Source organism: Spea bombifrons, chromosome 1 (genome assembly GCF_027358695.1).
Source record: "Spea bombifrons isolate aSpeBom1 chromosome 1, aSpeBom1.2.pri, whole genome shotgun sequence".
Classification (NCBI taxonomy): domain Eukaryota; kingdom Metazoa; phylum Chordata; class Amphibia; order Anura; family Pelobatidae; genus Spea; species Spea bombifrons.
This window is the reverse complement of record NC_071087.1, coordinates 56,303,835-56,318,492: the sequence shown is the minus strand read 5'-3', so window position 1 is coordinate 56,318,492 and position 14,658 is coordinate 56,303,835.

The following is a 14,658-nucleotide window of genomic DNA, read 5'->3' as shown; positions in this document are numbered from 1 at the left end:
CATGGTATTGAATTCTCAACTGGACGTAGACCAGTATCCTCTACCCAGAGTAGATGACATCTTTGCCTCACTTGCTGGGGGACAGAAGTTCACTAAGATTGATCTCCGACAAGCCTACCTACAGTTTGAGGTCCACCCCTCTTCCAGGAAATACCTCACCATTAACACGCACAAGGGCTTGTACGAATACAACCGTATGGTGTTTGGCATAGCACCTGCACCAGCCATCTGGCAGAGGAAGATGGATACAATCCTAGCAGATATTCCTTTCACACAGTGTCTCTTAGATGACATGCTCATCACTGGTCGTACGGACCAAGAACATAAGCAGAATGTAGAGCGTGTTTTACAAAGACTTCAGGATCATGGTCTTAAGGTGAACTTAGCAAAATGCAAATTTATGGTGCCCAAATTGGAGTTTTGTGGCCACCTAGTAGATGCTGAGGGTATACATACCACTGAAGCCAAGGTCGACGCTCTAGTCAAAGCGCCAGCCCCATCAAATGTCCAACAACTAAGATCATACCTTGGCCTACTCAACTACTATAATAAGTTTCTTCCAGACCTGGCTCATACCTTGTTCCCACTGCATAAGCTTCTAGAGAAACAATCGAGATGGGAGTGGTCAGCAGAATGTCAACAGGCTTTTGAGTTCTCCAAACGTAAACTATTGGCCTCACGTATGCTTGCACACTACGACCTCCACAAGCCTCTCATTTTGGCTTGTGACGCCTCACCTTATGGTCTGGGTGCGGTACTTTCCCACCTCCTACCTGATGGTTCTGAGAAACCAGTGGCATTTGCCTCGAGGTCCTTGACAAAGACAGAAAGCAACTATGCCCAAATTGATAAAGAAGCACTTGCGTTGATATGGGCAATTCGAAAGTTTCACCTTTACCTCTATGGCAGAGAGTTCACCATATTAACGGATCATAAACCTCTACTTCAAATCTTTAGCCCCGACAAAGGAATCTCCCAGACAACGGCAGCCCGTCTGCAACGCTATGCCCTGTTCTTGGGCGCATATAACTACCGTATACAGTATCGAAGCCATGATGCAAATGCCAATGCGGATGCAATGTCCCGGCTGACGGAAATGCTTCCAACCTCTTCTCCATCTGTCAAGGTTTGTGGGTACACCACCACACACCTCCTGACTTCTGGAGAGATAGCAGCCCATACGATGAAGGATACTGTTCTGAAAACAGTGCTTTCCTTTGCACAAACAGGCTGGCCAGTGACTATAACAGAGGATTATGAACCTTACTACCGAAGGCGGATGGAATTGACTGTGAATGACAATTGTGTCTTATGGGGAGAACGAGTGATCATTCCAAAAACCCTGCAGAGACATATCTTGGACTTGCTACATGCTGGTCATCCTGGTACCACACGGATGAAACAGAAAGCACGAGGCTATGTGTGGTGGCCTTGCATAGATGCCGATATCACAGCCTATGTCAATGCTTGTATAGGATGTGCACAAACTGCCAGAGACCCACCACGAGGATGTATTCAGCCCTGGACTTGGCCCACGGTTCCTTGGTTTCGCCTTCATTTGGATTTTGCCGGTCCAATAAAGGGGCAAACCTTCTTGGTTATAATTGACGCCCACTCGAAATGGCCCGAGGTGTTTCCGATAAACCAGCCAACTACAAAAGCTACGATTGTCATATTATTGCATCTCTTTGCCACATTTGGATACCCTAGAGAGATTGTCACAGATAATGGGGCCCAATTCACAAGCTATGAATTTAAGAGTTTTGTTACTGTTCATAACATCAAGCACAAGTTAACCGCGCCTTACCACCCAGCGACCAATGGCCAAGCGGAACGGTTTGTACAGACTTTCAAGAATTACTTCAAGGCCACAGTGACTTCAACTAACCAAAGGTCCCTATCTCCTCAGAAGTTGGACTCTTTTCTTTTCGCTTACAGAACAACACCACATGCTACTACTGGTACAACACCAGCTGAGTTGCTTTTAGGCCGACGGCCATGGACTGCTTTTGACATGCTTCATCCTAAGACTGTTCATGACCATGTATTGCACTCCCAGGAGAAAATGGTCACGTCCAAAGAGTCACCCATTTTTGAAGTCCGCCAAGCGGTCTGGACACGATCTTATGGATCTTCCAACACTCGGTGGCTTCCTGCCACTATTGTGGAATCTTTGGGACCCAAGATGTACACAGTCCGTCTGGAAGATGGTTCTGTTACCAGACGACATGTAGACCAATTAAGGTCCCGTTCCCGGTTTCCCGAACCCTTGAACCCCAAACTTTCCGATTTCAAATCCAGTGAGACGGAGGACATCTGGAACGGCGTTTGGGTTGACTCTGAAAGCTTGAATTCACCTTCTGGGGCGGTCTGCGATTCTGGTTCTGAGGTTCCTCATGGTTCTGAGGTTCCCAGCTTGAACCCACCACATACCCCTTCGTCCTGTCCTGCCACCTCTGACACCCTGACGGCTGGGGGCTGTCCCCAGCGCCACCGCCACCCTCCTGACCGCTTACAACTTCAAGAACGAATACGCGACTTCAGTCGGTCCTTCCATAGGACACGGAAAAATCCTGAAGGTTATTCGTCCCCTCACCTTCCTTCAGAAGACTAGCCTTCTGACACCAGTAACACTGTTCCTGTGGATTAACTGTGTTCGGATGGATTTTTATTGTTTTTGTTATTGGGACATATGTTTATTTTGTTTGTTTGTTTTGTTTTTGTTTTTGTTTTGTTGGAAAGGAGGTGTTATATCTGGAATGTAGGAGACTGCATCTCGCTGTCCCTCTCACTTTAACTAGTGGCTCCGCCTCTGTATTTGCCTCACAGGTCAGGGAGCACGGTGGCCATTTTGTAGAGAGGTTGTTAAGCAGTGATGCAGCTTGGTATGAGACTCTGATTTGTGTCAGCATTAAATATCCTGATGATTCATTAATGTTCAGCAATAAAGCAAGGTTGTATTAAACTACTGGTATTATATATGAAGCAGTTAGGACTACAACATATACATACATATATATATATACACACACATATACATACATATATATATACACACATATACATACATATATATACACACATATACATACATATATATATACACACACACATATACATACATATATATATATATACACACACATATACATACATATATATATATATACACACACATATACATACATATATATATATACACACACATATACATACATATATATATATATATATACACATATACATACATATATATATATATATACACACACATATACATATATATATATATATACATACACATATATATACACACATATACACACATATATACACACATACACACATATATATACACACATATATATACACATACACACATACATACATACACACATACATACATATATATAAATACATATACATATATATACATATACATAATGTTTTCCTACCTTTCCTCTGTTAGTTACTTTTCCTCCTCCTCTTCGTTCTTCCTCTTGACTCTTCTTCTTCTTCTTCTGTCCTTCCGGTGCAGTAAAGAAGGTGGGCGTGGCTTCAGTGCTGTGTGCCGGGATCTGAATTCAAATACCGACACACAGCATCAGTTGCCGCGCGCATAGCAAGGGAGCAGGATCGGAGGTCTGTATTAACAGACCTCCCGCTCCCTTGATTGATTTTAAGCCGGTTGGGGTGAGATTTTTGATCTCCCCAACCGAGCTTGCTCCTCCAGCGGCGGACATTAATGTCCGTCTCTGGAGGAGTGCCAGCATCACCCTGGACGGACTGATCGCCCCCCCCAGCTCCCCATTAGGTACTGTGCGCACAATCTTAGATCATGTGCGCTCCCTCAAAAAGTTATGTGCGCGCGCACAAGCGCACAGCTTAGAGGGAACAGTGTTTGGAACCACTGTTTTTTGCACAGGGAGCCATTAGTAGCCAAGGATATGGTGCCAGTGCTTCACGAAACTTTGAAAGATGCTGTCAAAGTGGTGAAATACATTAAACGGAGTGCCAAGCATGCCATGAACATGTACAAGTGCTGTATCATGCGGAGGTGCGCTGGCTTTCCAGGGGCCTTCCTCTCAGAGTGCAACTCGACTCTTGATGATCTGTTTAACAGTGACATATGGTTTGCACAAGTTGATTATCTTGCAGATGTGTTTGAGCAGCTGAACACATTAAATGTGTCTATGCAAGGGAAGGGACACAATATTTTTGCACAAACTGAAAAAATCGAGGCTTTCAAAAAGAAAATGGCATTGTGGCATTTGTGTTTCCAAAGAGAGATTTGATATGTTCCCCAATGCTAGTCATGAGCTTACACACCTGGACTCCATAGGCATAAATGAACTGAAGAACACTATAGTAGCACATCTCACAAAGCTGCAGGAACGTTTTAAAGACTACTTCCCAGAGAAGCACAGGGATGAAGGCTGGATATGCAATCCCTTTGGAATTGATTTGGAAAGCGTCATGTTGCCAAGCAACGAAGAGAGTCAGCTTGTAGAGCTTTCATGCGATCAGATGCTAAACATTTTTTTTACTGAGCTAACCCTCTCCCAGTTTTGGTGTAATGTTACGGCTGAATATCATTTCATCTCGTGCCATCCCATGCCATCAAAGTTTTACTACCATTCAGCACAACTTATCTTGGTGAGAGTGGCTTCTCAACTCTGGTTCAGTTAAAGACAAAGCATAGAAACAAAATGGACATTGAACATGACCTCAGAGTTGCTTTGTCTACCATCACCCCAGACTTTGAGACACTCCTCAAAAGCAAAAAGCATCCCCAGTTTCCCCATTAGTAATACCTCATATGTTTCAATTACTGTTTATTTATTTATTGGGTTTTTGCCTCAATGGCACTCTCATTTCACTAGCGCTGTGATTATTGCACAATTAATTTTCACTACCGCTGTGATTACTGCATTATTCATTGTGCAAAGTATCCGTTTGTTTACTGTTTGTTTACTGTTTAAAAAGTATATATATATATATATATATATATATATATATATATATATATATATGTGGAATACTGCACAAGTTGTTTTATGGAATAAAATATGTTTCCAAAATGAAATTATTTTTGGGTCGCGACTTAATGACCAAAGACAAATGTGGGTCCTGAGGATACACGGGTTGAGAACCACTGATCTAGAGTATACATTCTTGGAATAAATTATATATACTGTATGAACAACAAGTAGCTAAAAATATTAAACTATAATTTGAAACAAGCATGCATAGCAGATGATTATATGGCCATGCCTATGTCTTTTAGAACAGTATAGCTTTTCTGCCATAGGTGTGCGGTACCCTCAACGGGGCAGGTCTTCAGGATCCTCTCGGGCGAGAAGAGGTGCATTAACAGCCAGGTGCATTACATAGCCATACAGCATGTACTCAAATATAGGGAAACACCAGGTTTGCATGAGATTGTTTCTATGTACCTTAATTTGCAATGCTGGGCACCACACATTCCACGGTCTTTGGTTAAATATTTGTTATGAAAGGGTTATTATCCATGTTTCTGATGGCATGAAAATCACAGTACTTTATTGAGCAGGGAAGGAAAAGTTACTACGGGGTGTCAGAAGCTGGGTGGAAGAATGAGAATTGTTAAGTGGGAGAGTAAACGTTTAAAAGAATCCGAAGAGTGGGTGGAAGTAGGTGTACAGAGGTGCAGTTATTCTTAATGCAGCATTTAGGTTTGGATGTGGGCGCTATTAAGACTGTGGCCAATCCTAATGAACTGTCCGGGCTTTGGTAAAACTGAAAATGTATCTGAATGGATGGTCCTGTGACCTATCACAGCAGCAGTTAAAATGTTCACACGGGATAACTACATTGACCATATGTTTACGGAGGTATTTTCCCCATCAATCAATACAGCTCACACGTTTTAGTCTCACAAAGTTTAAGCTATATTCTGTGACCACCACTAGATCTTGACAGTTACATTACTTAAATCAATGGCTATTCAGATGGCTAAACTTGCGTTAAGCCGTCCTAGTTGTTCTTGATCACAACACCTTATTTTGAGTTACATTAAAGAGAAATTTTAATTGTTCGTAGAGAACTCAGTAATGTGTGCTAAGTAGGTTTTTGTTACTTAAGGTTCCTTTGTTTCTGTTTTCATATCACGAGATCAGGCGAAGAGGCTTCACAAACTGCAGAGAATCAAGGGTAAGTGAGTACCCATGTTAAAAATTGAAATAAATGAAAGTTACTGCTTATGGGACTTTTTGTAACAAATATTACATAGATACTGTACATGCATTATAACACTAGGACAATGACTGAAGGATATAAAAGTATAGCAGGTGTCCCATGGATTGGGGATACCACAGGTTTTCTGCTTATGGTTGAGTTGTATATACGGTAGAAAGCCAGTCTGAAAGTGAATAAACACTTGGACAAATACTAGCAACCCTTCTGCTGTTTTCTATATGTTTGTACTTGTTTTTACTGACATCTATTGCGTAACTCTGGTATGTGACAGAATGTTTGTCCAGCTCCTGTGGGAAATATGTATTTTGAATGACACTGTAGTATGCCAAGACAGAAAGTTCTAGAATGGAGATTCCCGTGGGTGTAATAGTTTATAGACACTGAAGAATGCATTTCCTTCCAGTACATTGTACATGTACACATTCATTTGAAGTGCAGAAAGACAAGTGAAATTCTTCAGTATTCTTTAATTTCAATACATTATCCTATACACTACCGGTTTTATGGGTCGCTTTTTTTTTTCTTTTTTTTTTAACCTTTTCACTTCTCCCATCCCCTGTGCCTTCCTACACACATTCCTAAGTGAATCACTTCTGAGAACTAAGGGTATGTTTTCACAGTCCCCAATGCTGTCTAAAGGAGTGGTTATCAGTATTTTATTTAACTTTATACCGATCTCAGATTCTCCTTTTATAAATGTAAGAGAACTTGAAGTGGAAATAATCCATTCAATTTATAGAATGCTATCAATAAGAATGCACATTCTATTTATCTATTTTTCAATCCATGCTATTATGTAAAAATACATGAAATTATCGAGTTTTGCATATCCCCCAATCATATTGCATAAAAGAGAAGTAGGTTCAACATAATAGCGAACATTTGCCCCCCCTACAGATCAAATATTTTTAATAGTGAATTATTAACATACAGCATATTGAAACTTTATAAATGGGCTGACCCTGAAATATTTAACCTTTTAATGGCGTATTGTTGAAATGATGTGGAGTGATCACCACAGCAATCTAGAACAGGAAGTTGTCGGCTCCAGACTAAGTAACCCTCAGTGTAAGCTTCATACTGAAATTGGGAAAAAAAACCTTGAGACTCATCGTCAAATTTTTAGTGTTCTCAGGTACGGCCATGAATAACATATTAACTTTGCCAGCTTCTGCATGTATAAAGAGTTTGAGATGCAGGCTCAGGAAAAAATTAAAAAAACCATATAAATCTACAAAAATTCCCTTATCTTACTGTTTAGAATAGTCAATTGCTAATGGACGCATAGTTGGATCAGTTTGGTTGGGGTATTTGCACTGTACAGGTGTGAGACTACACACCTGTAACTTCAGAGCAGAATATGCACTTAGGTCCTGCATAACTGAGATATGAATCACTTTTGATATGACGCAGGTAATTTAGTCTGGAAAGGAAAAAATGACAAACATGTTCGTAAGATAAAACTCAGATCAATAGCTAGTATAATATGACAGGTACACCAAATCTTAGGAAAATAGAAAATCAGAAAACCAAACATTTTTAACATGTTATAGAACCTGGAAGGTTCATGATCTGTTGTGTGGGTGACCTAGATCTGGAACATATGACAGACAGGCAGATTTCTGCACTTAAAGATCAGTATTTGCCTAAAGGCCACAAATATTAAAACACGTTTGTGTGTTTCCAACTGAAATTGTACTCTGCATACTTAATGTGACTTCTAGTCAATTAATTGAAAAATGAAAGAATTTTGTGAGTTATTAGGAAAAAATGTGTTGGGTATTTTTATGGAATTCAACTTCACAGATAAGGATGACTAAGCGGTTTAACAGGCATTCAGGGGAGGGTTGGCGTTATTCAGTCATGGGATAAAAAACCCAAGCTAGAGACACAATAATCAGGGCTGCTATCAGGGCGGTACAACCCAGCTGGCAAGGGTGCCCGGCATCCATGCTCTCTCAGAGAAGCGTCCAGCCGGGTCATGTAACATGTTTTATGTGACCCTGTGGTAGTAGAGATGCTGGTGTCAAGAAGGCTCCTAGCACCAGCTCCACCAAACTCAATTCCCCCCCAAAGACATACCTCTAGGCTGAGCTTGTTCAGGCCCAAAACGCTGTGTCAGCACCAGACTATGACAGACCTTGAGGGAGCAGAAGGGCTAGCACTGTATGTGTAAATAAAGGTTAGTGGTTTGGTATGTTGCAGTATGGGGTTATGTTATTATGAGTAAGGAGTGTATGTAAGTAAGGATGTTAGTCTGTGTAAGTATGTTACTGTGTGTGTGTATGTGTAGTTTATAGGTATGCTACTGTAGGAGGAGCTTGGGGGTCCAATCCATATGGCCCTGGCCACTGAGCAGAGAGGCAGTGGTGTGTGTATATGTGTATGTTTCTGTACTGTACTGTACTGTTGTGTTAAGAGTCAGTATGGTAAAGTCAGTGTGCGGATTATATATACCGGTATATAATATACACACTAACTCTAACACTGTATATACTGTATATATAGATATAGTATACACACACACACATATATGTGTGAGAGTGGGTGTGAGTGTATGTTGTTCGATATTGTGTGTATGTATATAAAAGTGTGGTGTTAGCATGTGTTGTTTCTTACTGTATGGTATTATCATGAGTGTGTATATCTGCATGTAGCATTAGAGCGTGTATGTTTTTAACATGTGGATGTGTTTGTTACTGTAAGGTGTTAATGTTTATGAGTGTATGGTGTTAGCATGTGTGTGTCTGTTACGGTATCGTGTTAGAGTGCATGTGTGTTAGTGTTTGGTGTTAGCATGTGTGAGTGGATGTCAGCGTATGATCTTATCGTGAATTTGTGTGTCAGGGTATGATGTTGTAGTGTCAGGGGTGAGCCTAGGGTTAGTGATCCCTGGGAGCAGGAGAAAGAATATGTGTATCTAAGTATACAGACTTGAAGAAATACTGCATAAAGACACCACTAACAGAGACATAAGAGAACATTGAGAAGAAAGTGTAGCGAAAGGAGAGAAGAGAAAGAAATGAGAAAGGACAAAAGAGAAGTGGGGGAATAAAGCCATAATAAAAATAAAGAAGGGAAAATAGAGAAATAAAAAAATAACTGGCTGTGAGTGTGAGCAGCTAAAACAGATAAATAGAAAATACATCTATCATATCTTAACCCCTTAATGTCAAAGCCTGTACATGTACGGGATCACAATGCATTGTTTTCAATGGGTTTAAGGACCACCTATTGTTCTTAAGGGGTTAAAAAAGAAGCAAAATCTGATTGTAGTACAACAAACAGTGTCAGTTACCCACTTATTTCCACAGAACACTGTCCCTCCACATACAGTCCATCCTGTTTCAGGGCTCTGCTATGTGTAGCAACCAGCAGCATTCGCTTGTCCAAAAGTAATGAGTCCACATGCAAGGATTCCCGGCCTATAAAGAGGTAAATCCAGGACCTGGGTCTTACCTCTTTATTTCGGGAATGTCCAGGGACAACCTGGACAGATGGCAACGCCGGTCCTACAGAAGCTGACAGAGGACACTGCTTTAACAACTGGTCCTTTCAACAGAATCAACATTTACCTAGGCACAATGCCCATCACTACTATGGTAACCACAGCCAGTTTTAAAGGAGAACTGCCATCACAGCTTCTAGCATAACTAAATTAATTTGCTTTACACTACCCAATAGCTTGTGCCTTTGTTTGGCAGTTAATGCTAACATTTTAAATAGCTTACACTTTACTACCTGACCCATTTTCTTTTTTCAGGACAAAATAAGGTATTTTTATTCACCTACTAAGCGGATCACATAAAATAATGGTAAGATTATATATATGTAATTTTATAAATATATATAAATTATTGCTCATATGCCAGGGTTATGGTTGTTATTGTGACAGCTAATGCCTCAATGACCTCATACTTGCTAACCCATTGCATCAGAACATATTTGAGGCCATTTAGGCAGCCAATAAGTTACTTTAGCGCGAGGCCACCAACTGAAAATATTGTGGTAGCATGGCATAGGGAGGCTGTAATCACACTACTATCATCCACAGGTTCCAGCATGTACTGGCTGCCTTGGCTTGATAGGAGTGTGATTGCTGTTAGCAGTTACCGTATTGGCCGCCCCCGTATATAGGCCGCACCCTAAAAGTTTGGTGCTTTTTTAAAGAAAAAGTTTTTTTCTTTAAAAAAGCACCAAAAACATGCTGCCACTCTGTCCCCCCCCGAGATATGCTGCCACTCTGTCCTCTCCCCCCCGAGATATGCTGCCACTCTGTCCTCTCCCCCCCCGAGATATGCTGCCACTCTGTCCTCTACCCCCCCGAGATATGCTGCCACTCTGTCCTCTCCCCCCCCGAGATATGCTGCCACTCTGTCCTCCCCCCCCCGAGATATACTGCCACTCTGTCCTCCCCCCCCGAGATATGCTGCCACTCTGTCCCCCCCGACTTACCAGAGCAGACTCCCGGGTGTCTTGCGGGGCCGGAGGGGGACATCTATGCACATCGTGTATACAACTCCCGGTGCCGGCACTCAGCGAAAGTGCCGGCACCGGAAGTTGTATACGCGTATTGCGTAGATGTCTTCCGCCGGCCCTGCAAGACACCTGGGAGTCTGCTCTGGTAAGTCGGGGGGGGGGTGTAAAATGCATCGTGCGGACGTTCGGACGATGCGCTTAGACAACCTCCCGTGCCGGCGCTCCCCCCGTGGGAAGTGCTGGCAGGGGAGGCTGTCTGAGCGTATCAGACAGTAGGATACAGGTCCCCTGCACCGCTGCGGGGGATCTGTATCCTAACCCCGCTGCCTGCCCGGCGTTGGGTGCTAGACCCCGAATATAGGCCGCACCCCCACTTTAACGACTTAAAGTGGGGGAAAAAAGTGCGGCCTATATTCGGGCCAATACGGTATATATATATATATATATATATATATATATATATACCTCCAGAAATGCATTTTAACCCCCTATATGCCACTCAGCCCCATGATATGCCTTTTAACCCCCTATATGCCAGAGTGGCATATAGGGGTATAAGGCATATCATGGGGCAGAGGGGCATATAGGGGGTTAAAAGGCATATCATGGGGCACAGTGGCATATAGGAGGGTATAAGACATTTCTGAAGGCAGAGTGGCATATAGAGGGTTAAAAGGCACATCATGGGGCAGAGTGGCAAATAGGGGGGTATAAGGCATTTCTGGGGGCAGATGTGCATAACTGGGGGGGCAGGTTGGCAAATAAAAGGAAATAAAATATATATATATATTTCTCAATCATAGCTTTTATTAAATATGAAAATTAGTTTACATGAATTAATATTTACTAGTAAAACTTTTTTCCTATAGGGTAGTCTTATATTCAGGCTTTTTGTTTTTTTCCAAAATTAATATTTTGATTTTGGGGGGTCGTCTTATAATCGAGCAAATACGGTATTATTATACTTTATTTATAAAGCGCCGGCAGATTCCGCAGGGATGTACAACGAACAAAGTGATACAGATAACGACAGGTACAATAAATGCAATTGACCTACAGATACAAGAGGAATGAAGGGCCCTGTTCCCACAGGAACTTACAATCATCTGTTTCTTAGCAGGTCTAAAACAAATGACAAATTACACCGTGTCATCATTTATTCAACAAAAATAAAGCAAAAAATGCAAAACATTTTGAGGCAATGTGTGAAAAACTAAGTACACCTTATGATTCAATAGCTTGTAGAACTACCTTTAGCAGCATCAACACGAAGTTATCATTTTCTGTATGACTATCAGTTTCTCACATAGTTGTGGAGGAATTTTGGCCCACTATTCTTTACAATGTTGCTTCAGTTCAGTGTGGTTTGCAGGCATTTATTTATGCACAGCTCTCTTAAGGTTCCGCTACAGCATTTCCATCGGGTTGAGGTCTTTACCTGGGCCATTGCAACAACTTTGTTGTAGCTTTTCTGGTGTTTTTGGGATCATTATCCTGTCGCATGACCCAATTTCGCCAAGCTGTCAAACAGCTGGCCTCACCTTTGACTCTAGACTATTTTGGTATACTGAGGAATTCACGGTTGACTCAATAACTGCAAGATTCCCAGGTCCGGTAGCTGCAAAACCACCATGCTTGACAGTTGGTATGAGGTGTTTGTGCTGATATGCTGTGTTTGGTTTTCGACAAACGTGATACTGTGCATTATGGCCAAACATCTCCACTTTGGTCTTGTCTGTCAGCTGTGCTGCCATGTTCTTTTTGCATATTTCTTTGAGCATGGCACGGTCTGGCCTTGGGGTGAATTTGCTGGGATGTCCACTCCTGAGAAGACTGGCAACTGTCTTGAATGTTTTCCATTTTGGAATAATCCTTCTCACTGTAGAATGATGGACTTTAAATTGTTTGGAAATTACCTTATAACCCTTCCCAGACTGATGGGCAGCAACAATTGCTTCTCTAAGATCGTTCCTGCTGTCTTTCCTCCTTGGCATTGTGTTAACACATAGCTGAATGTTCCAGACCAGCAAACTGCATTTGATTAGCAGCACTGGTCTGCTATTTAGCATCTGAATACAGTAAGGGTGTACTTAGTTTTTCACACATGGCTGCTCAATTTTGGGTTTATTTTCGTTAAATAAATCATGACATAGTGTAATATGTCATATGTTGTTGGTCATCTAAGTTTGTATTTGCTAAGGAACAGATGATTGTTATTTTGTCCTGATATGCAAAACCATAGAATTCAGAGAGGGTGTTCTTTCCTTTTCACAAGACTGTAATGCCATACACACATATACACACACATACACACACATTTGCAAAACATTTATAAATTTACAATCTCTGTGAAATATGCATCCAAGTCTATTTGCTTTAGACATCCCATTTTATCTATATACATATGGACCTGCCCCAGCACCCAGATTGCACCCAAAGGACTTGCCCCAGCACCCAGATGGCACCCATAAGACTTGCCTCAGCATCCAGGTTAAACCTATACAATACTTGCCCCAGCACCCAGATTACACACATACACAGCATTTACCCAGATTACATCCACAATCACATCCCAGAGTCTCAGTGCTCCTCTCATTCTGATTTACATGCACCCAGTAATAGATAGACTGTCTTAATACACACATATTCCCTACGCTAAGAAATGCCTGCCCATAAACACACATACCTGCCTATTCACACATACATACACATGCACATTCACACTTGCCCTTACACATAAACATTCTAGTTTACACTTGCCTTTGCATCCACGTACTTGCTTCCCCTTAGACATTCTTGCTCTAACATACATACCCTTTCAAAACATACTACACATTATGTCTCCCCTTTCTGCTCATCTATCCTGTTTCACGTTATCCCACTGAATCTCTCCCCTTTCTTATCTCTCCCTTTTGTCTTTATTTCTCCTAATTTCTCTTTATCTCTCCCCTTTTTCTTTATCTCTATTCTTTCTCTCTATTTCTTCCTCTTCTCTTTGATCCTTTTCCAACTACTCCCCTGCTCTTTGTGTTTTTTCCTTTCTATCTCTTAGCTTTCTCTTTATATATATGTTTCTTTTTATTTCGTTTGGTTCTCTTCTCTTTATCTCACCCTTTTCCCTCATATCCTTCCTTTTCACTTAATCTCTCTTCCTTTCTCTTCATCTGTCCCCTTTTTCTCTATCCCTACCACCTTCTTTATCTCTCCCACTTTCTCTTTATCTCTCCTCTTTCTCTTTGATCCATCTTCTCATTATCTCTTCTCCTCTTTCTCTTTATTTCTACTTTCTATATCTCTCTTTTTCTTTATGATTCCTCTCTTTTTTATCTATCTTTATTCTCTTTATCTTCCCACCTTTTCTCCTTATCTCTCCCCCTCTTTCTCTTTACCTCAACTTTTTTCCCTATCTCTCCCCCTTTTTGTTTGTATCCCCTCCTCTTTCTATTTTGCTCTCCCCCTTTTTATAACCTTTTCTCCCTAGCTCAATTTTCGTTTATTTCCCCCCCTTTTCTCTTTCATCTCTTCCCCTTTTCTCTTTTATCTCCCCCATTTTCTTTGATTCCTCTTTTTCTCAATTCTGGAACTAACAATCTAGGCTCAAAGCCTACATGGTCTAGAATTTGTTTATAGTATTTAAAAATATGAATATTAAACAGTAGACATTAAAAATAATGTCTCTTTCATAAATAATGTGGCTAAAAGTAACTTCACTTGGAAGGGAGATGCATGCTTTATCTCTCATATTTTCATCTCACCCAGATGTTAAATGTGATGAAATATAACTACTGTTTCATGTGAGTGTCCATTATAGGCAAGTCAGACTCATTGCAGCGGAAATGCTTAATGATACTGGCTTATCTAAGGATAGTCACACCTATGCTACAGGCAACTTATAAGTCTTAGTAGGTGAGAGTGCCTTCAATTATTAGTTTAATGTCTGCT